Genomic DNA, 26,053 nt, shown 5'->3' with positions numbered 1-26,053 from the left:
TACATTATAGTTATTGGAATACACCCTATGCAGAGGCTTACACTCCATAGCTGGTTCTCAATATTCATTGAATTAAAGACTAAAAGTGACAAACCCAAAATATAAATTATCTGTAATATTAAGTTATTTAGTCACTTATTGAAGTTAAACAAAGAAGCCTAATAGGCACTTGGTGTGAATTTGGCAATTTTTTTTTTTTAAAGATTTTATTTATTTATTTGACAGAGAGAGAGATCACAAGTAGGCAGAGAGGCAGGCAGAGAGAGAGGAGGAAGCAGTCTCCCTGAAGAGCAGAGAGCCCGATGCAGGGCTCGATCCCAGGACCCTGAGATCATGACCTGAGCCGAAGGCAGCGGCTTAATCCACTGGGCCACCCAGGCGCCCCGAATTTGGCAATTTGCCAAACACTATGAGACCGTGGAAAACTGTTTGGCAATGGAGGGGAAGGGACAAATAAGGATGCTAACCTGAACTGTAAAGTTTGAATTGAATCTTGAAGGAAGAGTAGGAAACCACAAGACATACAGTTCGCTGGAACAGGATTCCAGACAAAGAGAAAAGCATGTGCCAAGGGGAGCAATAGTATGTTTTGGTCCAGAGGACCACTTGGATACACTTGTCTATCTGTAGACATAGGGGGCTTGTCGGGGAGTGATAGGAGATGAGAACAGGCAGTCATAATAGTAATATTGATATATTGTCAAGTGCTTACTACATGCCAGGCACAGGACCATGCAGTTTATATCATGTAATTTTCAAAAGAACACTAAGAGGCAAGTACAATTATTATCTCTGCTTCACAGATAAAAGAACTTGAATCCAGTGAGGGTAAGCAACTTGCTCATGATCATACAACTGTTTTTTGAAAAAGATTGTATTTATTTATTTGACAGAGAGAGAGAGAACACATGCACAAGCAGGGGGAGTGGGAACAGGAGAATCACGCAAGGCTCAATCCCAGGACCCTGAGATTATGACTTGAGCCAAAGGCAGACACTTAACCAACTGAGCCACATAGGCATGCCTGATCGTGTAACTATTAAATCATGAAGCTGGATTTCTTCCTTCCTTCCTGCCTCCCTTCCTCCCTCCCTCTATTTCTTTCTTCTTTCTGATTTTATTTATTTGAGAGAGAGAGCACGCAACAGTGAGCAGCCGGAGGGGCAGAGGGAGAGAGAGAGATTATCAAGCAGACTCAGTGCTAAGTGCAGAGCCAGACTGGGGCTAGATCACTCAATTCTGAGATCATGACCCAAGCCAAAATCAGGAGTCAGAGGTTCAAGTGCCTGAGCCACCCAGGGGCCCCATGAAGCTGGATTTCAAGTCCAGCTTTTTCCAACTCCAGAGACCATCTACTTAGCCAGCATTAGTTCTATCTTATATATTACAAAGATATTTATTATGCCTGAACCACTCCAGGTTCCCAATTCCCAAATACAATAAGAGAAAACAATTTTCAGGACTAGAGTAAAACAAGAAAAATAAAAACTATAAAGTGATTTTTTTCCATAAAGTTATGTAATTACTCAATATAAGAGATTTTCTGTTGAACTTGTGTTCTTCCTGTTTTCTGACATTAAAATATTCCTTTGTGAAATTATGTTGATAAAAGGTGACAATTATTTTCAAAATATTTTCATGAAAATTAAAGACTGTCAATCCCATGACACTTCTCCAAATCCTGGAATCACCACTCTAAGATTTGAAGCCGTGCTGCCTTACAAATGGTTGTGTAAGCCACTGCTGTGGCATTTAAATTTGTCCAGTAAGCCATGGGCAGTCATTAAAGCATTTTTAGCAGGAAAATTATAAAATTTGCATTTTAGAGGGATTATTCCTTTATGAGTATTGAGGATGGATTGGAGGGGGACTGAACGGGGATCAGCTGGAAGAGGAGCATAATAGTCCAACAAAGAGATAATGAGAATCTTGAACCAAGACTAAGGTAAGAGAATGAAGAGAAGGGCATTGTTTCAAGGGACACTGAAGAGATACTCAGTGGACTTTGGTGGCCAATGAGATACGGGGTGTGCAGGAGAGAGAGGGAATCTAGGGCAATTCCCTACCTCCAGACTACAACACTGTGAAGGGTTGGTCCTCCTGTAAGATTTTGCATATAGGAGGAAGATTGGATTAGTCAGGGGAGAGACCACTAATGAGCTCAGTTCAGACATGTTTTGATTTCAAGGACAATCAGACACAGATGATTTTTAAATATCGATCCTCCCTCACCAAGCTTTTGGGGGAAAAAAAAAGATTATCTGATATAGTCATGACACTTGATACAGATTTAAGACTCAAGACCTAAACAATAAATTTTGCTACACAAAATAAAAATCTTAGCAAAGGTACAAAATTAATCTTAGCCAGGGGTGTGATAATCATATGACTATTATTATATTGTGAGCGCTGCTATACTTTTACTGCTAAGATGAATCAAGGAAACACCAGTGAATGGGCAAAATGTTTGGAAGGCCAGTAGGTTATTTTGGACCTATCAGAAAGACTAAAACAATGGTTACAAAGTGCTTTGAGATCTTCAAATGGAAGATACCCAGAAGAACCCATTATTAATGTTGGCTATGAAGATAAATAGAGAGATATCTTTAGTTCTCCAGAAAAGCCTGTAGGTAAAAGACAATGACTAAGGGACTTGGAAACAGACGTACTTGATATTATTTCTGAATTTCTCTGAGAGTAAATAGTAACAAATCAAATGCACCATTTAAAAATATGAACACTTGGGGTGACAGCAGCTTCCCGAAGACAGAAATGAATTTAACACGACATCCATCTCTGGACGATGAAATTCACATTCCCTCCTCACGCCACCCCAATTAAAGGGAAAGAATCTCGACCTGACAATCTGCCCTTCAGTATCTCAGACCCGGGCTGAGGGCAGATCTAGTGACCTCCTCCTGAATAAAAGGGGGAAGGGGATTGGGCAGTAAATTCTGTCCTGGCGAACATCAGCCCGGTAGTAAATCGGAATCCTCTCCGTGCCCTCTTTATTATCACGTTCACAGCATGAAGTTATGAGCTTCCTCAGAGCTCCTGCTATAAAAATGTGATGGATGGTGGGGAAACCTCAGGGAGTTAATCTATTCTTCCATTAAATTTTACTTTAATTGGTCTGTGAGTCAATCAGAAACTCACTAGACAGTGAATTAAGAAAGAAAAGAATGAAATAGAAAAAGAGCTTTCTTTTGCAGTTACTATATTATAATGCAGGATTATTCTTCCATTGAAAGAAAAGGGAGACCATTGGTCCATACAAATAATCCCTGGCCCTGTGAAGAAAATGAGAGAAAAACAGACTAACCATGAATCCTCCTCACTGGTGACATTAATACATATGACATTTACACACACTCACACACACCCCACCAAGCAAAAGCAGGCTTCTCAGACCCTCTCCACCCCCACTCCCCGTAATTAGAATGAGAGAGAGAGAGAGAAAGGGAGAGAATGGAAACAAACCTGACTTGCTGCCTCTAAGAAAATTAATACAAAGAAAAATAAGCTGTTAAGAATCTTCATCATCAGTACCGTAACTCTGCTGACACAAAAAAAGGTAGATGTTAAAAACCAAGGACGAACCCACTGAAATTTTCATGGGTTCAGTTAGCAAAATGTTTGTGCAGTGTTTAAGGCCATAATGGGCTCTGATAAAGATTCTCAGAATCTAGTAATGGCCTCTCCGGACTTCTTGTCTAATTAGTGGAATAAGGAGTGAGCCAGCTTGGAACTGAGCATTGCTTGAGATGAAGGAGAGGGAAACGGAAAGCCAAAGCTGAAAGAAAAATAAACCAGAGTGAAACAGAAGAAAAACAAGAGCAAGCCAGGGCTTTAAAAACTGTGCTCCCAAGCTGACAACTGAAGTTTATGCCTTGAAATACATGATAATAAGGTTTTATGGGAGTGAGCCCCAGGGACCCAAATGTCTCTCTGTAAACAAGGGACTTCAGGGAAAAGCCAAGGTTTGAATAATGTACTCAGTCTCTCTCATGATAAAAAGAAAAAAAGAAAGCAAGAAAAAAAGAAAAGAAAAGAAAAGAATAGAAGCAGCAGCAAAAAAGCAGAGAAGACAGGAAATACCTCCCTTTATTCTAACCATAGAACCTTGTCTGAGTTGCTGCAAATGCCCTCTGAGGCTAGCGACAATTGACGACCAGTGTAGAAATCCAGTTGTCCCATGTTAAGACAAGGAATTTAAGCCTCAACCACCTCAAAAACCTGAGGTTGTCTGAGAAGGACCTAGGAAAGTGCTGCCTGTCCACCCTTAACGCATGGGCAATATATGTCCCAGAACCTCATGGTTTATCGTGCCGTGTGGCCGCAGTGGAATTACTGCAGTGACATCGGAATGCCCGAATCCTTGAAGCGCGCACTATTTCTCCCCAGTGCTGCAAAGGGTTATACCTGAAAGTGCTGCCCGTTTCCACTGGTCCACATGTCGGGCCAGCCTACCTGGTGGGATATTACCAGCAGAACTCTCTACATAGGATGATGATTTCCTTTGGAGACTAAGGTCAGGTAAAGCTCAAAAGTAGCCTTAAACAACTGCTAAATGATCAAAGTCCCCAGTGTACTCTGAGACTAAATCAGGTTGCCTTTAAAATTCTTCATCCTCAAAGACAACAGCTTTATCCTCTTTCTATAAATGTAAGGCCATGAGACAGTAAAGTGCTATTTCTATAGGCATTAGTTCCACCTTATATATTAAAAAGGTATTTATTGTGCCTTAATCATTCCAGGTCCAGGATCATAAGGGACCTTGTTTCTTGGTGAGAGGCTATAGTGTGAAAGGTTACTTAGTCATCACTAGCCTCTAGCGATGCTGGAACACCACACATGGGGCTCCTCGAACAGGAAGTCAAAGCCAGGCATGACCCCTGGATGAACTCGGTGCATTTTCGGGCAAGAGGCCTGATGAGTCTCCAGGGACAGTGCTGCTCTGTGCCTCTGTATCCGTATGGATGTGTCTGCCCCTCCGTGTGCGCGGATGGAGGTGGGTGGTGCTGAAGGGAAGGAGGGTGTGAAGGTTCTGGATAATTATGAAAATTAGATCTTTTACAGCAGGCTTCAAGCTCAATTTGGGCTGACAGCTCATGAACAGATCATCTGAAGTCTTAATAGGCCAATGCCGGTTCAATAGTTGTATGGTTAAATCATGCACATTTGTGCCACAGCTGACACAGAAAGCAGACCCACATGCCTCAGAGGGATCGTGCGGAGGAGTCTATATTTAACATGCTTCCTCTCTGGGGAAGGCGAAACAAAGCAAAACAGAACGCATCTAAAATCATGCTTAAAACTTTTGCCAGCCAAAGAAATATTCCGACATTCTTTTCACTATGAAACGTCTAGTAGTAGAAAGGATACATGATTAATAAAGCTGTTCTAAATATATGTAATCCTGATACCTTCTGAATCCAGCAGTAAGAGATACCATCTTCCAAGTTGCTCAGCTGTATTTAAAACCAACTGGCCGGGTCAGGGTGGCAAAAATTTGTTCCCTACTTTTCAGTTACCTGTCCCCAAAGCACTGACTTGCCTGCCTTCCACGCTTTGGTGGTGGTTTTGTAAAATGATGTCAAGATACCCAGGCCCCTGACACATCCTGAATTCTGAGAGAATGTGTTTCCTGAGTATTCCTGATAATGGGCTTAGTACGAAAGGGGTTAATGAGGTTGTGTCAGGCAGTATTTCCTCTTTAAGGGAGAAAAGAAAAAAAAAAAAAAGGTCCCGCAACATTAGCAGCATTTTTCTTCTTATTTTTCTCTGTGTTTGCAGGAATGGCTCCTCCTCTCAGCTTCACATGGGGGAAGGGATAAAGCAGTATTTGCTAACCTGCCTGGCATCTGGCTGCCAGCAGGGAGAGAGGCTCATCCACCTCACCCCTCAGGCTTCTTTAACTGAATTAGCCGTATTAAGTGCTTTGGTAGCCCAGGGAATGAATGTCGTTGATCAGTGCCTGAGAAGGCATGTTTGGAGGGTATAATTCTGCCGGAGGAGAATGGACTCCCCAGCACATGGGCCTAAACTGCAGAGTAACAGAGCCCTAAATCTCCACTTGCAGATTTACAGCCCCCATTCTCCTTCTTTACTGCAAATACAATCCGGCAGTAATGGTCTAACACAGCAACACCATCACCAACTGGCTGATGGCTCGCATAAAAGCAATGTCAACCAAAAACTATGAGTTTATAAAAGGGAACAAACCCTCAACAGTGACAAGAACATGAAACCCATTAACAATTTAAACACTCTCCATTTTTTATTTCCTACCTTGAAGCTATTATTGCTGATAGAAAGCTTCTCAGTGGAGTTAACCACTGCAAGGGAGGGTTTGGAAGCTGGCTTAACTCCTAAGACAGGAGGTTATGTGGTTTGAACCATTTGATGGTGTGGTTTGAACCTCTGTTAATAGGAATGGCACCTAGTAACCTGTCGCTGAGAAGGTCTCAGAGAATTGCAGGTGTGATAGGACCTCCCTATCAAATTTTTCTCCAGAATCACACTGAATAAATATGGCTGGGATTGGACGTGCTGTTCTATTGAACATGACTTGGGCCTATGTTGCAGAAGGAATGGTAGGATACTTTTTGGAGGAACTTCTGTGGAAATCAAGAATGAAATCTTAGAATTATGTTATTCAGTGTTTATATGAGGTAGGTTTTATTTCAGTGATAGTTCCAATCCTTGAAGGGACACTGCCGCCAGAGTATTCCACTGTCCCTGAGCTATGATGTAAAATGTAACTTGTCACACACTATTACCTTTCAGTCTTCAGGTAATCAGATACAAAAATTATAACTAATTTGCCCAACTTAACTATAGGGCTCTCCCATTTAAAAAAGTATTACTATGGAATTCTTTGGGGAAAGACGCTTGAACAAGCCATCTTCTTCTCTCCTTTATCCCACCAGTGAAAAGAAAACATGACCTTAAGGAGATATATAAGTCTATTATTGGGTGATTCAGCCCAAAACAAAAATTCTTCCATCTGTTCTTTAAATTAGACAAACCCAATGGCAATAGCAAATTCGTTCCTTTTGTAATTTTGAGCATCTTGTGTATGTAATTTGGCAAACAATTAATCTTTTAAAAATAGGATCTTAGCACTAAAAAGGAAAGAAATCCTGTTTTTGCAAAGGAAAAAAAAAAGGTTATGTTGAATATGGTTATATATATCCACAGAAATAGTGCCAATGAAGTTAAAGTTCCTGATTTACATATATTATGCTGATTATTTGAGCAATTTAATATAAAATTTTATCTGTACTAATAGGCCTGGGGGAAGTACAAATAAAACTGAGAAACAAATACTTATTTTGCAGTAAAATGAATACCATCTATCTATATATAGACATAGGTTTCAGTGACACAATATTGTAAGAATATTCCCATATTTTTGGCACTTTAAAAATGCATTGCCTCACAAAGAATTATCAGCTTATCTGCAGGTTCTCTTCACCTGGGCTAGTTTTAAAACAGGGGTCATTTCATGCTGCTTTTCTTACATGTATGTAAATTTTGAACTGAGCAAGCATTGTACCTGTTGGTTTTAAGCTTCTCCTCCTTCAGAGAAGAGAAAAAATGTTGAGGAGAAGGAACATAAGAGAAGTTAAATAAAAGACAAGAAAAAAGGAACCAACAAAATAAAGTTATTTCCCCCCCCCCCCCACAGTGGGCAAGGAAATCAGGCTACAGTAATTTTCATTTTAATAGTGTTAGAAAATGGTTAGCCTTAATGCCTGCTAATGACCAGAGCTAATATGGTTCTGCTTTCAGTGAGGATAACATTTAAGGAAGTAGCAGAATGTATGGCAGCTTTTGGGATCTATACAATCAACTCCAATGAAGCCTTTTCTCTAGCTTCAGTCATAACCATAAATACTGACCCATCCCCACATTCCGTAACAAAGTCCTTCCTTCCTCCTGTGCCCCTAAACAAAGGGGACAACAGTGTGTTCGGTGGGAACATCTTGAAATAAGATATCACTCCCCAAATGGAAGGAAGTCACAGGGGAGATTGACGCCATAAAGGCAGTTCTATCCTATTGAAATGCCAGCAGATGGGGTCATAAACATTTCCTTCTCCTCTTGCTAACAGCCACCGAGTCAGCTTCATCTTTATCTTTATCTTTATCTTCCTGTCAGGTCATAAATACCTCTCACTCAAGCCTCACGCACAGCTGGGCCATGCCAGGCAAGTTTACTTCCTGTGAAGGGTTCATTTCGGCAAACATTTAGAACTGAGTGGGGGGAAGAAAACCAAAAGCTCTGCTCAGGATACACAGATATAGAGCAGTAAAGGAAGTCTGAGAACCTCAAAGAAGGTCCTTGGTCAGACAAAGAAATGACCAAATTATCTAGCAAAGGGCATGCAGATCCACTGAGAAGAAGATGCCATCACAAGTAAATGGCTTAACTAATTAGTTAAAAATTATACATGTGACAAACCAACATACAAAAAGCGCTGGATTCTATCAGTGGCTTTTGTTCTTCTAGAACCTCCAAAACACTGCATGAATTCTCTTAGTTCATGGGTCTGGAGCCTGGACCATGATCATACATGATGGAAAGTCAACACGAAGTCCTTGCTTAGCCAGAGGTTGGAGAAAGAACGCCCCCACGCCCCCGTTACTTAACAGAATTTGGGCACATGTGGGAGTAGTAACTTTCTGATTTTTCTCCCTTTCAGTGGAGCAGTTTTATGCTTGGAAAACCATTTGCCTGAGGGATTCTTGGCAACTCCAAAACTGTGAATCTAAAATGGTAGGAACTTGGAAGATAAGGAGTTTCTTCCTCCTCAGCTGGGCTGGAGCACTGCACCTCTTGAATTTCTGGGATGTGTGTGCTTTTCAAAATTGACTTTTTTGGGGCACCTGGGTGGCTCAGTGGGTTAAAGCCTCTGCCTTCGGCTCAGGTAATGATCCCAGATTCCTGGGATCAAGCCCCGCATCAGGCTCTCTGCTCAGCGGGGAGCCTACTTCTCCCTCTCTCTCTGCCTGCCTCTCTGCCTACTTGTGATCTCTGTCTTGGTCAAATAAATAAGTAAAATCCTCAAAATTGACTTTTATGACTACAGTCTTTATAAAACATAACCCACAATCTGATTTTTAAAAAGCAACATTTTAATGAACACTTTCTGATAAAACAGTTAAGTCTTCTTAAATAATAATGATCATGACAGGCTGCTGTTGGTTATAAAAAGATGTTTCTTACTCAGACTGGAGTTGGGTAAAAGTGCCTTCACTATGCTTTGAGAATGGTTATTCTGTACTGGCTTATTTTACTCAGTCTTCTGATTTTTAAGAAAAAAAGATTTTATTTATTTATTTGAGAGAGGGACACAGAGAGAGAGAGAGCACGAGTGTGGAGGGAGGTGGGGACAGAAGGAGAAGAGACTCCCTGCTGAGCTGGGAGCCTGATGTAGGGCTCCATCCCAGGACCCTGAGATCATGACCTGAGCTGAAGGCAGCTGCTTAACTGACTGAACCACACAGGAGCCCCTCCATCTTTTGATTTTTACTTGTGCTTTTAGATACTGTTACTAAAAGAGAGAAAAATGAACATAGCACTGAAAAACTTTCTATAGTACTTAAAACAAATGGGTTTGACTCTCAGCTCTGACACCTTACTCATTGTGTAAACTGGAGAAAGCTACTTAATTTCTCTGTACCTCAGTCTTCTCATCTACAAAATGGGTATAACCACAGTCTCCCCTTTTAAGCATTGCTTTATTTTCACTAAAATGTACTTTAGGGGAGCTTGGGTGGCTCAGTGGGTTGAGTGTCTGTCTTCAATACAGGTCATGGTCCCAAGGTCCTGGGATTAAGCCCTGTGTTGGGCTCCCTGCTCAGTGGGGAGTCTTCTTCTCCCTCTCCCTTTGCCGCCCCTCTCCTGCTCATGCTCTCTCTCGCTTGCTTTCTTTCTTAAATAAATAAATAAAATCTTTCTAAAAAATCTACTTTAAAGTCATAGTTTAAGTGCAGTTCATTTCTTAATCCATAAGATTTCATAATTTTCCTATTTTATTCCATTTCAGTATGTCATTTCTTCCTTCATTGCTTCCAAATTACTTTTCTATATATTTCCTTTCTCATTGGGTATTATAAAGATGAAATAAATTAACTCATGTAAATCACTTAAAACAGAGCCTGGCAAAGTGTAGGGGCTATGGAAGTGTTAACTTGTATGGAAAATGGAAATCCTAGGTAATTCAGTCATCGGGATGGCATCCAAAGCAAAGGGCATCAATTACATTCTTAAAAAGCTCCAATACAGCAGAATATTAGACTGGAATTCAGTTTTCCATAAATTGGGTGGATTTGCAATTCTCTCTCATCATCCTCCTACAATAAAGTGACCCCTGTTCGATTGTACTGCTTGGTGTTTTCCGAGCACACCATGCATTTTCCCACATCTTCACCCTGGAGTTCGTCCTTCTTATTTTTATGCTCCCGCATCTTTACCTGTTGAAATTGTAGCATCACAGAGGTTCTCTCATGCCAATAGTAAGGCTTTATTTTACTTTTCTACCCATCCTTCAGGGCCCAAGTCAAATACAGCTACTTTATGAATCATGGAGTTTTGGAGTTGGAAGAGCTGTAGAGACTCAATAGTCTAATTTCTTTTACTGAGGCCAGGAGAGATTAAGTGATTTGCCCAAAGATATCAAGCCACAGCTTGCGCTACAAGCTGGGCCTCCAGACTCTTGCAGGGACCTCAGAGCAAAGTGCTGAGCCTCTTGGTCCTCGTGGCTGGAGTCCGACCCTGACTGGTCTCCTTGCAGCAGCTACAGTACCTACAGCCCTCAAAACATATCCCCCTAGGGGCGCCTGGGTGGCTCAGTGGGTTAAGGCCTCTGCCTTTGGCTTGGGTCATGATCTCAGGGTCCTGGGATTGAGCCCCGCATCGGGCTCTCTGCTCGGCGGGGAGCCTGCTTCCTCCTCTCTCTCTGCCTGCCTCTCTGCCTGCTTGTGATCTCTCTCTCTGTCAAATAAATAAATAAAATCTTTAAAAAAAAACCCCCCAAAACAAAAAAACATATCCTCCTAAATTGCAGATTTTTAGGTACAGGTCTTAACCCCCCAGATCTCATTCACCTTTGACACTTACATTTCTATCCTCAGAAGTCTCAGAACAGAGCCTATAAGCAGGAGGCACTTAGCAAATATTTGAATTAATGTATGAATGGATGTCACAGGGGAGGAAAGAAACAGCGTTCCCACCCCAGGGACTTCAATCTCTCATTGTCCCAAAGTTCTTTCTAACTCAGCTCTCTGAGCTGAACTACCAATTCTGGGCCACAATAAGTAAGTACTTCCATGTTTGCAGAAAAGTTGATGGAACTCGAGTGTCCTTATACTTTATATATATGCTCACATTTCACTTCACAAAACGTCCTGAGCACTCCTGTGCATGTCCCACTGTAAGATGGGCACAGGAGAATCTTGGAGCGATCATTTACAAAAGAAGTAGGAGAGCAAATCCTGTATTTCGATTGGCTGGATTGGTCGCAAACAACAGGGAAGAACCAGGCACAACACAAGGAACAATTTCTAAATGAAGCACCATGAAAGCAGTGGTCATGTAACACATGTTGTCCCTTTCATGGGCCTCCAATCTGCAAATTAAGCCCACCTTCTGATTTGTTTCCCTCTATCACTCATTTTCTTCATTCAATAATGTAAGGATAGCCTTCTTTTCCTTCCCCATGGAAATTTTGGTCACTGACCAAAGTTTGACTAAACACCATTATACATTATACATGTCCTTTCCCACCTGAGGGCAGTAACAATACCAACACATGAAACAATTTCAATTTTTCAAAGTGCTTTTATAGATCTCTTTCTATCCCTTCCTCACTCCCCAACAAATTCAAGAGGAAGTGTCAAGTGCAGTCCATATACCATAGATGTATATGTGATGTATATCAGCTGGACATCAATTAGCAATAATCGCGCCTCGGATAAACCTCATTGGCTACGATATTGCCAATGCGCAAAGCTCAGCTGGACATCAATTTTGCAACATTGTTCTACTTTATTTCTGGTATCTCCCTTTATGAATTTCCCCAAAGGAGGAAGGGCATTGCTCTATTACAATACCCTGCTTATTTTTTTCCTCACACTTATCACAATATGTAATTATTTTACTTTTTGGTTTATGTCTTTATTGCTAGTCTCCCCAAAAGGATATAACACCCCATGAGGACAAGGACCTCGTCTATCTTGTTCTTCCATTGCAGGCACTCAATTAGAAATTGCTAATGAATGAATGAATGATCAACAAAGTTCTTTCTATTAAGGCATATAAGTCATAATGATAAAAGAGGCCAATGAACAGACTTCCTGGTGTAGAACTGGTTAACTCTATTTTTACTCGTTTAGTCTTCCAAGAAAGATGGTCTACAAAGGAACAAGTTAGCCCTCTTAGTTTTTAGTTTGGGTAATCCTTCACTAAATAATTATGGGGCGTTTTCTCTGTGTAGGGTACTGCATTAAGAACTGTAGGTGACAAGAAGCTTAAGATGTAATCCTTGTCCCAGAGGAGCCCATGTGGTTACAGCAATATGGTAGTGCTAGGAGACCACAAGGACAAATCTGGAGGGAGTGGTACATCATTATGTGCTCTCAGAGAACGGAGAGACTGCCTTAGACTGGTGTGACTGGGAAGGGTTGCTTGGGGATGTGGGGGGTTTTGAGTTGAAGAGAAGTTGAATTTCTGTCATGAAAAAGGCTCACTAGAAGGTCTTTAAAAAAGATACTGTAGTTGTGTTAGCCTCAATATACCCCAGGTTTAGGTAAGTTTAATTAAAGAATAGAAATACTCTGAGATCCTCCAATAGACAGGAGCTTGTCAATGCAATATAGTTCTATTAGACTACTGGGCCGGCCCCATAGCAGGTTTAATGGCTTTATGTATGTTTAATCACACTTCCTTGGTCTAGCTCTCTCAGCTTCAGTCCCATTAGAATTTAAAAGGTCAAGTTTCAAGCCTAAAAAGTGATTTAAAATAGAAATGCCAACTTAACCTTAACCACAGTTAAACTAATGCTATCATAGTACTGAAAATCACATCTTGTGTAAAATATATGAGTGAAACAAGGATACTAAAACTTTATAATTTGTTTCTGAGGTTATATTAAAAAAAGAATTTTAGTAAAATTTAAAGTCACAATTTGAATTTTACTGAAAATTGTGGCTCACGGATAACTGTTGACACATACTGCTTATCTGGGAGAGCACAGAGGCCCCATTAAGTGAGTGAGAAAGGAGACCAGGTAGTCCTAACAACACGGAAAGGGAGCAATCTTTTGAAAATGACATAAATTTGTTATAGCTCTGAAGGGTAAGAGAACACCTTAGGAGCGTTTTCTCAGACTTACTGGTTAGAGGTGCTGGTCTTTACCAGGAGTACCCACCCGGAGCCTCTCATCTTCACTGATGCTGGCATTTAAATATCTCCTGTCTGTTTTCATATAAGCCTTCCTTGATTACGATATTATAATATGCTTTGTATTAAAATGATCCCAAACTGTTAAAATCTATTATGATTTAAAAGAAACTTTTTTTGCTGCCCTAGAAATAAAGATGATTTTTAATTAAAAATTTTTTTTATTATTACTGTATTTGATGCACAATGTTGCATTAGTGTCTGATGCACAACATAGTGGTTGGACAAGTTTATACATTGTGCTATGTTCACCACAAGTGTATCCCGATACAACATCGTTATTGCAATGAAAGATGATTTTTAAACTGCCCCTTTTCATGAACGGAAAAGTTAGAAATTAGCCTAACTATGCAATCCACTCCTTTTTAAAAAAGAATAGTTTTTTTGCATTATTATTTAAAATCACAATTCTTTATTTTTATCATGATCTCTGTTATATAACTTCCTCTATCAGGAATTATAGTTAATTTTTGATATTTTCACACCTGCAGATATATAAGGGATTAAAAGTGGATTAAGAAATGTTACCATAAAGCAAGCAAAATCCTGAGGGAGACGGCCTGGGAGACAAGTAACTTAGTATGAACGGAAGGTGCCAAATGGTAATAAAACCAAAATGGGAAATCATGAAAATAAAATAACTGCATTAAAAATATATTTGGACCAGCTCCTCTGCGCTGGTGTTTTGTAATATTAACTGTTTAAACCTGCTTAAAATGAGAGCTTTGAGTTCTCAAAATCCTTTAATTCGGTTAAACATCCGCTACCCTGAAAGGGCTCCACAGAATCCCATAAAACATTATTTATCTGTGTGCGTTAACTGCACGATACTGTAATTTCCAGAATAAATGCTGGGTGTAAATTGTTGTTTATGTTGGATGCTGACTGTCTTTACGAGAAACAAAGTGAAAACGGAATCTTCACAGCTTTATTTCTTCCGTTAAAGTCTATTCTGCAGCAGGAAACATGCCTAGTGGAGTTTCTTAATGAACACTTATAAAGCTTGTTGGTTAAAACCAAGTATACAGAATCACCTCCAAATGTATACCCTCTTTTATTCCACATTCTTTTCATTTAAATCAAGTTAAATTAAAGTGAAAGTAGCACCAATCACATTGTTATAGTTAAGGGTCTGTCAGCATTTTTATGCAAAGCCTTGTTGCCACAAGTTTATAACTTGGAAGGGACGGAAGAAAATGAAAAGAAAAACCCATCTTAATACAGAGGAGCTTGGCCTGGAAATGAATTTTTATGTATCTTTAATGACTTAAAAGTCCCTCTTGGGGCAAAAGATATAGACATACTAGTGACTGAAGACATTTAGTTGGTATTTTCTTGGTTTTCCAACAAACAAACAAACAAACAAACAAAAGCTTTCAAAGGCATTTCAGCTATAAAACTGATTAAAACATGAAATTTTCTTTGTGCTTCGATTTTCTAAATGATAATAAATACTAGAAATTTTATTGTGTTGCCTCTCACCTCCTGCCACACACACAAAACATACAACAAATAATTCCCCCATCTTTTAAAATTAATTAATTAATTATTTTTGCAAATGAAAACTCAAGCAAGGAGAAGTCAAATACGGGTTGGACCACGTAAAATTTCAAACTCTCTTGTTCAATTCTTTCTTTGAATCCTTGGTAATTTTGTTTTCCCGAACACCACTGTTAAATTCCAAATAAGAGCAGTCTTTCACCGCATGCATAAAGCACTCATTTAACATTTCTCCTGGAAAAAAAAAATAACCGCACAGATTTTAAGTCAAAGAATTTACTGTACCCGTGCAGCAGCTGCTCTTACCTGATAAAATTGTGATGATTCTTTCTGAACGATTATGACTTATCAGGTCAGTGACCAACAAACTATAAAATAGATTCTAACAGCCCCCAAAGGGTTGGTACAGATTCTTGAGTAAATAATATATGTAAGGGAGAATGGAACAGGAGGAGAGAGAAAGGAAAACACTGAGAGAGAGAAATAAAGAGGAGAGCACACACCTGAGGGACCTAGTTGGTCTGTTTAGTTGACATAGGACAGAAAGACAAAATCCTTGAGTTTGATTTTGGTTTTCTCACTCAGCATCAACTTCTTGAGCCCAAAAGTCAGATAAGGAGATAGTCCTGTTCTTAGCAAGAGCAGAGGTCCCCTAAAGCAGCCCTATAGAATTTTCTGGTATGTGCTATTTTGCCCTGGATATGATGATAAGCCACAAGCTAGTTGTTATTTTGCCCGTGTTTATACATGTATCAGTGACAGCCATGGACTCCTGGGAAAATCTACCAATCCTTAAAATGAACTTCTAAGAGGAGGAGTACCAGGATGGAGCATTACCACGTTAGTGTGTTGTTCAACTTAAGACCTTAATGAGTAGAACTGATAATAAAATATGTTTACATTGGATTTAAAGGAAGCTGAGGAAACCTTAACAAAGGGATTAGGAAGGACACCATGATAAAAATGACCAAACTCGAAGATAGTATGTGTGTGCATGGGCACGCATCTGTATGTGTGTGTGTATAGATCCAGCCACTTATAACCACAGCCAATATAAGGGGGAACTTTGATCTATATACTGTACTTAAGTCAGGTTTTCCTAATTGCATCAGCTTCCCTGGAGGTCTCTGCTGCTTTATGGCTGCGGTAGATGTTATAGAACTTCTCTCGGGTTTAATGGCATAGTAAGAGTTGTATTTGCTTTTCAGATCTTGAAAGAAAACTGGATACAAACCGTTGCTTGGGTTTTAAGAACACAGATCAAGTGGCATCATTCTGGTCCCCAATGGGGACATATCACTGTGGTCCTCTGGTTACACCTCACTTGAAGGACTACAACCTGAAGTAAGCATGGTGAGTGCCAGGGGGTGAGGCTTCCGAGCTATTACTGAAGGGGATGCTCTGAATCTTTATCTGAATCTTTTTCTCCCCGGAGACTGGCGAGGTCAGATAGAGAGAGGCCTGAGGCAGCGGCATGAATAAAATGGTTCCCGCAAATCCCATTGAACCCAGTCCGAAGGGATTCTCGAGAGTCTAAGTCTCAAAACTCGAAGACTGGACCGTATTTTTTTTCCTGGGTCAGAACTTGGGTTTTCCAGCTGTGTCGAGGTCAAGAATGAAACAGCAAGTGGAGGGGAAGGGAGGTAGGACAGATAAATGAAAGAACTGAGATGGTTTTCCAGAAGATGAGTGTGGGATGTCTGCCAAACAGCCAACACTAGTCTTGACTCAAGACAGTGCTAGCAGTTTTATGAGCAATGGCTTCATTTCCCTCTAAAATTACACAAGTGGCATTTCTTGGTGTGATTTTATAGAGATCATATTATGGTGGTTGTTTTTCTCCAAGGGGACCCAAATTAGGGATGGGTTAGGACGGCTATAGGAGACTTCTCTTAGGCATGGGCGCTGGACTTAGCTCTCCTCACCTAACTGGGATCCTGCTGTGTTCCATAATGAGTCCTCCTCTTCTAAATGACTATGGAAGGGACCAAAGCCAATGCCACCTCACACCTTCCCTATCTTCCCCTGAGAGATCCAGAGATATGTTGGCTGCCACCAAGGGGAGGCAAGGAAGCAGAGTTCAGATAAACTTTTGATAAAGTGCCTTAGCAAACCCCTCATCAGAAGGTAGGAAAGGTCACACGGTAAAAAAAAAAAAAATAATAAGAAAATATAACTGCTTTCTTATGAGGAAAATATTATGAGTTCTTCCCCTTTTTCAGCTTTTATGGAAGGAGATTCTGCCAGTTCCTTCAGAAAAAAATAAGAAAAAGTAGTTTTAAAATGAGATTATGCACCTTCAGGGTGCCATTAGGAAGTTTTACTGTACTGAGATGACATGAAAGCTCTGGAATTAATATCCCTGAGATGCTTCAAACCTGCAATAGCAATTATTGTACTACGTGTCCCTGGATAAATAATAGGGCCATTCAACTAATTAGCTTCAATGATTTCAGCTCCCTGTAAATTCTCTCTCACTCGGCTATAAAAATAACACTAGGAAAACTTTTGGTAAGAGAAACTTCTTTCAGGAAATGTTGTCTTTTCTTTTTTTCCCTCTCCAGTTCATGATGCACCATGTGTGAAGTAACTTTCAGTCCTAATCACGATGCTAAGATGGGATATATACAATTTACACATTATCAATTGCATTTGCTGCTGTTGGACGTATTGATTTAACTCTCTAATCCATGCCTTCTACATAACGCACACACAGTTTGAGAAATTTAAGCTAGTTTCTGGATACACACCCAGTATAAGAAACCATGGGCATGAATAGAGTACAAACTCCAGGTGTACACATACATACGTGTATGATTAAAGAGAAGAGCAAGGTTTGTTAATATCCATACTTCCTTACATTATCGCCAAGTTACTTTAGAGAATTCTGACAACACATGAGCTTTCTGAGAGTGTTCATGGGATATTAATTAATGCTTTCACATTTACTGAGTGCCTATTAGATGCAAGACATGAAGTCTCTTCTTTATGTTTTCTTGGAAGAAAGGAAGATTTACCTAAATTTGGTAATATACCTCCTTAAAGTGACAAGGATTCCCCTATACTTCTGTCACCTAGAAACACCATTAAATTCTATAAATTCAAAGCGATAAAAATGTGAACTTCAATCACTCAAGCTCATACAATTCTAACATCATCAAGCAACGGTCTGAAAGTCTGTGGTACAATCCCAAGAGACCTAAATTTTCTTAAAGCTTGAGGTTCTGTGTTTCTTTTTCCTTTGGGAAAGCGGTTGAGATTTCTTCTTTTCCTTTCACGGAAATTTCTCTACATACTGAAATGAAATGGAAGCTCCTCTCTGGGATGGGCTAGTGCTCCCCCTTCTAATGCTGAACGTCATCATAGCGGAGGGACCCAGGGAAAGAGGCAGATGGTGATAAGCTTCATTCTTGGTGAAGAAATGGAGAGGAATAAGTCTAAAACTCTTCTTGGGCTTATCTTGTTTTTAATTAACAGAATATAATTAAAATTAAAGCCAGACAAAATGACTGGATCTTAAATCAGAATTATGTCTAACAGTAGAGACTGAAGTCATCTGTTTGTACTCATTAGAGGTGACCTGTGCTCCTTTCTGGGTCTCCCATTTTGCTCCACTACTTATAGGCAAGTGCTTTTTTATTTCTTAGCCACATAAAATAGGATTTTTCTTCTTTGTGTATGAACACTTATTAAATATATGTATAAAGACAGATGTGTTGCACATTAGAAAGAAGAATACAGTAACATAAAAAAATCATGACCTTCCTCTGAAGCATTATGTAATTATTGAATTCACAACAATTTCCCTAAAATGGCTCATTATGTAATCTGGCAAAGAGACTTACCTTCCAGCCAGAAAGTTGAATATTACAATTTTCCCTAACTTAAACAAGATGTGGCCAGAGATTAAGGTTTTTGTTATACAATTATTTCATGTTATTCAAACATTCTAGTCTCAGGCCCCCCAAACTCCCCACCCTAAGAGCCATCTCTGAGGTTTGTAATATCAACCCCCGTAATGTTTCCTTTGAAGAGATCTGCAGCCTCAGCTTATGAGAAATGCAGTCGGTTCACCCTAAGAGAATATAAGTCATAACGTTTGTTTTGGAAATCTATTTTACCCAATATTTCTCAATGAAATAAATTGTGTAAATGAAATAAAACTGACACCGCAATATTTACTAAATCGCTACTGTCCGCTCTCTGCTTAACGCTCTGACTATCACTGGTTTCTCCTTCTTGTGCAGTTTAACAGGCAAAAGAGCAAAGGGAAAAGGCTTCTGCAAAGAATGCATTTTTAAATCAATATAAATAAGGTTATAAAATCACCTGACTTAGCATGGTTTCCTCCTCGCTTGTTACCCCTGTGCATCTGTCACTTTCCTCGTACTCATGTGTATTCTTTGGTTTGCCAAAATGTGTGTGTGTGTGTGTGTGTGTGTGTGTGTGTGTGTGTGTGCAGGAGTTCACACATGGAACTACGTCAAGAAGGTCTAGGGAGTAGAGGAAGAGAGAAAAATTCAAGTCAGTCAATCCCATATGACAATATTGATGGTGTGATGTTACATGATGAAAAGGGAAAAAAAACTGTACAAATAATTAACATCCATGGTTGAAAATGACTATCAATGAAAATTAAGTATTTAAAGATGAAAACTCTGAGCAAAAAATTAAAAATTTTAATATCAAGCATACACATAAAAGGAAATACAAGTATTTTCAGGGTCCCAAAACTGTATGTTTCTTTCAGTCTGTGGCATGACACAGTCCTACTTTTGCCTTGACAGTGAAGGAAACTAGACCTCCACCAGCACCTCAGTCCTCTTACTTTTCAGAACAGCTATGAGGCAGTGTTCTTAAAGCCTCATGAAGAGAAACTCCCTGTCCTCTTGGAGATGCGCTGATTCGTGGAAGAACAGGACTGACCTATCCATCTGTGCTGAGAAAGTCTTCTAAAGGACAATGCCTATGATATGAGAGAAGGAGGGTGAATATGAGGCAGAAGGCTCTGAGGGCTCCTTTGGCAATTGGGAGGTGGGGAAGGAAGGAGCCAAGCTATAAATAAAAAATATTTCTAGAAATGGTATGTGGTTGATGCATTATTAATGATCGTGAAATATATCTCAATATGGAAGGGAGAGTGGCCACATCTCAAGATGGAATAGAGCCAATATCACAAGACACTTGGTCCAAACACTGCTGGCACTCCTGTGATTTTAGAAGGATTCGAAATACCCCCTAAAGTCAAAGAGGGTTTTATTAAGTGTTTATAAGTTTACTTGATTAAGTGCATGGACGATGCCAAAGAACTGGGGTGTGGTAAAGGAATGAGAGAACACAGAATGTTATTTCCACAATCTCAATTTTTAAAGCTACCAACAATAATTGTATGAAAACCTAGCATATTGTACTTTTAAATGTATTTTATTATATTTTAAAATCTCTATCTTGAAACATTTTAAAACAAGTTTCATTGCCTACTGAGTCTGGCAACTACTGTAGCTTGCTGCAGGTCAGGAACTCAAGGATTCCTGACTCATGGTCCCTGTTTTAACCACTAGCTGTATTCTCTGTTAACACGCTCTGGGGCTCCAAAATGTTTGCCTTTTCATATTTACCTGAACTCACAAATATGTATCCAAACACTATTTAAGCCATTTGATTATACACACAAATCTCACATGGGGAGCTAAGTAAGAAGTTACTGTAACTACAGCAGTAATGCAGATAGGGGTGAAGACGACCAAAACGGAGGGCAGATGGTCGCACACTTAAAATTTACAACTTCACAGTGTAGTTTCACATAGAGGGGTATATTTGTGGTACATCCATGGACATTTATAAAATTTGCTAGTAAGTCATGGCGGGGGGGAGAAGAGTAGCAGGTTGATAATATGCTCTTGCTCTTTCCATTTCTTTCTTTCTTTCTTCCTTCCTTCCCTTTCTTTCCTTCTTTCTTTCCTTCCTTCCTTCCTTTCTTTCTTTTTCGTCATCCAGATGGGAGATTTAGTCCTGCTGCCTGAATTTGAGGGTCTCTCACACTGCTCATCTGAACAATCAATTTTTACTGCTGTAGAAGATAATAATGGTAATAACACTATAGAAAAAACTACCATGACCCATAACTGTAACTTATTATAGTCTTTTAAAAAATAACTGTGCTGTATGGAGCTTCTTCATTTCTTGAAGCAGAAAAGGAGCTGACAGTTGGAGCCCTGGAGGCTGTCTGTCTATCTCCTGCATGCCTGCAAGGGGCTGACCTACTTACAAAGGGAGAGCTGCTTTGGGTATGGGCCACGTGGATGAGAGAAGTGCCCCAACACTAGGAGTTTGCCAGGGAAAGTCACCTTCTAGCCTGCCCATCTTCTTGTCCCAAGTGCCAGCAAAAAGCTGTCGGTGGTGGGGGCGCCTGGGTGGCTCAGTGGTTTAGGCCGCTGCCTTCGGCTCAGGTCATGATCTCAGGATCCTGGATCGAGTCCCACATCCGGCTCTCTGCTCTGCAGGGAGCCTGCTTCCCTCTCACTCTCTCTGCCTACCTATGATCTCTCTCTGTCAAATAAATAAATAAAATCTTTAAAAAAAAAAAAAAAAAAAAAAAAAAAAAAAAAAAAAAAAAAAAGCTGTCGGTGGGACACGCTAGTGTTTTGTCACCTTACACCAAGACAGTCCGGATTCTTGACCAGTTACAAGGATGCCCTTATGCAGTAAATTGTCGGTATTCCCACCAGCACTGTCTTCTGATGGTGCTTTTGATATTGAAATTTGAAAGGTCTCTGTTTACCTGAATAACACCATAAACAAAATCTCCCATAAAGCCCAATATGTTCTTCTATTGCGTTTATCAGAGAGGATGCAAAATATAAAGCTTTATTTCATCCTGGCACACAGATTTCCACATGCTTAAGAACTCACCTGGTTTCTAAGTTATGTGAAAGGATTGCCCTTATTAGACAAATATATTCTAGACACTTTCAGAATGAAGTGGATTCACCAAGCACACTGTTTATCTTTAGATCTGGAAGGCTTCCTTGAAGCATGACTTTGCAACAAAGGAGTTTTACTGCCACTCCACTCTGTAATGCACTGCATACTAACAAGATTTATATACATTATTGGTGCCGTTAAGGAAACTTGAATGACTTGCAGTTTCTCTAGATGAGATTAAAAAAAAAAAACAACTTAAAAAGGGTGTGCAGCATACAAATGAAATCAGATTACATTAGAAGTTGTTTAAAAGTACAGGCATAATACTGCTTGTGTACCAGCCAGAGAACACACAGCAAAGATTTGTTTTACTTCTCTTAGACAACCATTCTACAGTCACTGAACATAAACAACCATAAAGTTACAGCTGCTTTTAAAATGTCACTTAGGGACAAACTGTATAGATGGGAAATTAGATAGTACTGAATGCTTTCAGAAAAGGACCAGCCCGATCCTCTGAACAGCCAGCTCCACATTCATGAGAAAGGAGTATCTCTTGTCACTAATCATATGTTTTCATATGTAAATGCATATTCTACAATGTGATCCAAATGATTTCTCAGGTTAAGAATGATTAAATAACACTGTCCAAAAATATTCTGAAAAATTGAGTCTAGTTACCTGATAGGAAAATTGACAAAAATGAAGTAGGTGAAGTTTGGGAAATAATTAAAATTTTAAGCAGATGCTTAGATGCTCATAATTTTTTAAAAATGGGAGATTCTACAGAACATGCTGCAAAAATGACTTAAGCTAGGCTCTCCAGTTAAATATGCTAAGACAGGGCAATATACTTTTAGGAGGCTGAATAAAACGTAGAATAACCTGTATTAAAAAAACACATAACAATGTCAAATCTTTAAGCTTCCATCTAGGGGATATGCAATAAAATGAAATCATTAGGCATAGAGTGGTCACTGCTATGATGAGAAGAAAAAATAACTCAAAATTCTCATATCTATTATTATATTAGAATAGTTCACTTTCTTCTCTACATAATAACATTGGGCATTAAAGAGCCATTTACGCATACCTTATTATTATTTATGAAATTACAAGTACACACGGTGTCTGATAACTCATCTCTCTGTATTAAATAGGAACATATATTGTTTTTTAAAATGTCTGTCTTTTACAATGTGCTAGGTAACAGCTTTCCATTGCATAATCATGAATGCGTTATATAACGTGCTTTATAAGAAGTTATTAAGGGTTATGACTATAGCAACGTAAACCTAATATAAATATGAATAAAGCATTTAGAAAGGGTATTTTCACTTAGACTGTTACCTATATAATTTGTAGCAATGCAATTATCATAGAAGAAGACAAACCACATTTACAGAAAAAACCGCTTCCACAAATGTTAGTAAAAATCCTATAATGTAGGCATTTTTCTAGCAATTTCACAAAACCCATGCCTTTAAAAACACGAGAAGAATCCACAATGCCACCTACAGTATTCTCCTCAGTAATCTTGCCATGCAGGAAAAAAAAAATAGTGGCTTTATTTGATAAACCAGGTGCATGTAAATTTCCAGACTGCAAGTAGGTGGCAGTGGAGACATTTCTGGATGAATTTTCTCCGTTGGAAACGTAAAAAGAGGAAAGAACCTCCTTAAAAACAAGTTACAAACATACTAAAATAAATAATGTCCTGAAATGTAACCTTCCGTAGCAGATCACCATTAAGAGCTAATAAAATATTTGTCTTCAGGGACTAAAATCCTCCCAGTCTCGTAATGAAGATATCCATGGCATGGAGAGTGAACAGCACAGATGAGAAAATTGGAAAAATTGTAAAGAGAGAAGGGTTGGACAATTGTTTTCCACAAAGCCCAGAGTAAGAATTAGAAATTTCATGCGGACAAGAAACTCTGTGGTTGGCAGCGTGAAACACAGACATTTAAAACTAGTAAGTTAGCATTTTAAGAAGCCATTAAGAAATCTCCTGTTTGAATGTAAATTGGAGAGGAAGAAAAAAAAGAGGAAGGAGAATGAGCTCTTTAGGGTTTGGTCTTTAATGAAAAATATCAATTGAGTCCATCAAAAAACTGTGTACAACAAGAGGCTATTAAACAAGGTAGACATATTTAAAGTGTGCTCAACTCTAAACAAACATTGGAATAAATAGAATAAAATAGAATAAAGCCACCTGAATTGTCTTTCAAGGTTAATGAGTTGGCACTTAGATGCATTCTGTTCTCAAGTTTACCTGCAAAGACAAGCAGGGTCATTAAGTTGTATTATCAATTCAATCTAATTGATTTGACTTGTGGAGTTCATAGTAGAAACTGAGATAGTCCAAGAATAAATTCTAGAGATAGGAGTGTGTGTGTGTGTGTGTGTGTGTGTGTGTGTGTGTGTGTGAATTTAGATGGAAAGAAACAGGTGAACGAATTCTAAGAAGAAAAAGGAAAGTTAATGATGTTATTCATATCACAATCACCGTGTGAAAAGAAAGGAAAGGAAATGTCCAGATCAAAGCTTTTTCACACCATGGTTATCTCAAATCAGCTTTTCTCCTTGCCTTAATTGGTTAACCATGCAGTTAACAACAAAGGCAACCAAGAAGTCGAATGATGCAAGAAACCTGATGAAAGCAAATGTCACTTCTCAATACTACTGTTCCCCTGCCTAGAACACTCTTCTTCTATTCATCTTTTAGGATTCAATTTAAAATCCACCTACTCCAAAATGCCTTTCAGAATCTCCCAGGTGGAATTAATCTCTCTCCACTACAATACTTAAAAAAAAAAATCTATTTTAGTAATTATCACATTGCAGTATTGCATTCCAGTATTAAAATCATTATGCCTGTGTTTATGTCTGGATGACCCCCAAGTTTGCAAGTCCCAGGAGGGCAGGGGCCATTCCTTGACTATTTTTGGTGCCATGCTCTCCAAGGAGAGAATGTTTCATGTGTGCTTTTATTTGAGTTAGTTGAAAGGATTACTTAAAATCACTAAAGACAGTGAGGATGGGGTCCAAGAGAACAGTGGCTTGCTCTGAACAGACCCTTACAAAGCATAAGAAGAAATTGTGGCAGCAGGTCTTGTTATAAGCAGGGGAGTGCCAGGAAGCGCAGACCTGAGTATCGTTAGTGCACTGGCCTCATAGGAACAGTAGGGGGCGCTTTACAGCTGAGGATCGGGGTGGAGCTGAGCTCACTGACAGCGTGGTAGGTGGAGCCTGCAGAAAACCTAGTCATTGTTTTAGTGACCTTTCAAACGTAAGCAGCAAGGGGGCATAAGTCAGCCCTCCCAGCAGTGATTAGATGCAGAGGGGGAAAAAACTGTAAAATCTCCAAAATACTCCAAAAGTAAGGGCCAGGCTGAACCCAAAATTCTGATTTATAGAGAAAGTTTTTTAATGGAATTAAAGAGTTACTTAGATTTTCATCATCAAAAAAGATTTGGTGCCCTCCTTCACTACCCCTCTGTTCCTCCCTCTCTTGTGACACTAGAGGTTACCCTTGTTTTATGATCGGGAAGCCCCCTGCCCCCTATGAAAGAATACCGAAAAAGTTCTGTGAAAACTACCTCGGGAGCAAAATCTCTGGAAGGCATTTTTCCTCTCAGAATGGCATTGCATCAATTTCATTCTTCTCCAGATAGCACATAAAAATCACCACCAGGCTATGTAAGTACAACCAAGTTTCAGTAAGGCTTTGTTTCTTGGCGTCAAAGACCTGAAACTTCTAACTGCCTGAAATACTGAATACAGTGTGACATTAGTATAGCAAACTAAAAATTCTAGGAGAGTGGCTGAGATGTCAGAGCATCTCACCATTGGAGCAACAGAGAGAACCATCCATCTGTAGGACAGCCCTCAATCAGGAGGTTAGAAAAACACATTTAAGAAGAAATTATTATTGAGTTTGGTTCCTACCTTGTACATTTCAAGTAGCCTTATTGGATATAAAGAATGATTTGGCTAAAGGTATACAGTAAAATTGGACCAGGACGCATTTTTAAGGATGTGAAGAAAATTCTAGGAACACAGATTTAGAATTGAAACAGCACTTTTTTTTTTTTTTTTGAAAACTAGTTTGGGATTATTTTAATCCATAAAATTTTGTCATTCACTGTTTTGGGCC

At 39.3% G+C, this 26,053-nt stretch overlaps 1 protein-coding gene and 1 pseudogene across 1 annotated transcript in view; both read right to left on the bottom strand.

The window, feature by feature from the left end:
* The window catches only part of SKAP1 (src kinase associated phosphoprotein 1), a 276,798-nt gene that overhangs the window by 93,919 nt on the left and 156,826 nt on the right, over positions 1-26,053 (bottom strand). The gene's annotated exons all lie outside the window — the stretch shown is intronic.
* Positions 11,891-12,023, bottom strand: LOC123930309 (annotated as a pseudogene).

This window comes from Meles meles, chromosome 18 (assembly GCF_922984935.1).
Source record: "Meles meles chromosome 18, mMelMel3.1 paternal haplotype, whole genome shotgun sequence".
Taxonomy (NCBI): Eukaryota; Metazoa; Chordata; class Mammalia; order Carnivora; family Mustelidae; genus Meles; species Meles meles.
This window is presented reverse-complemented; position numbering and strand designations above follow the sequence as displayed.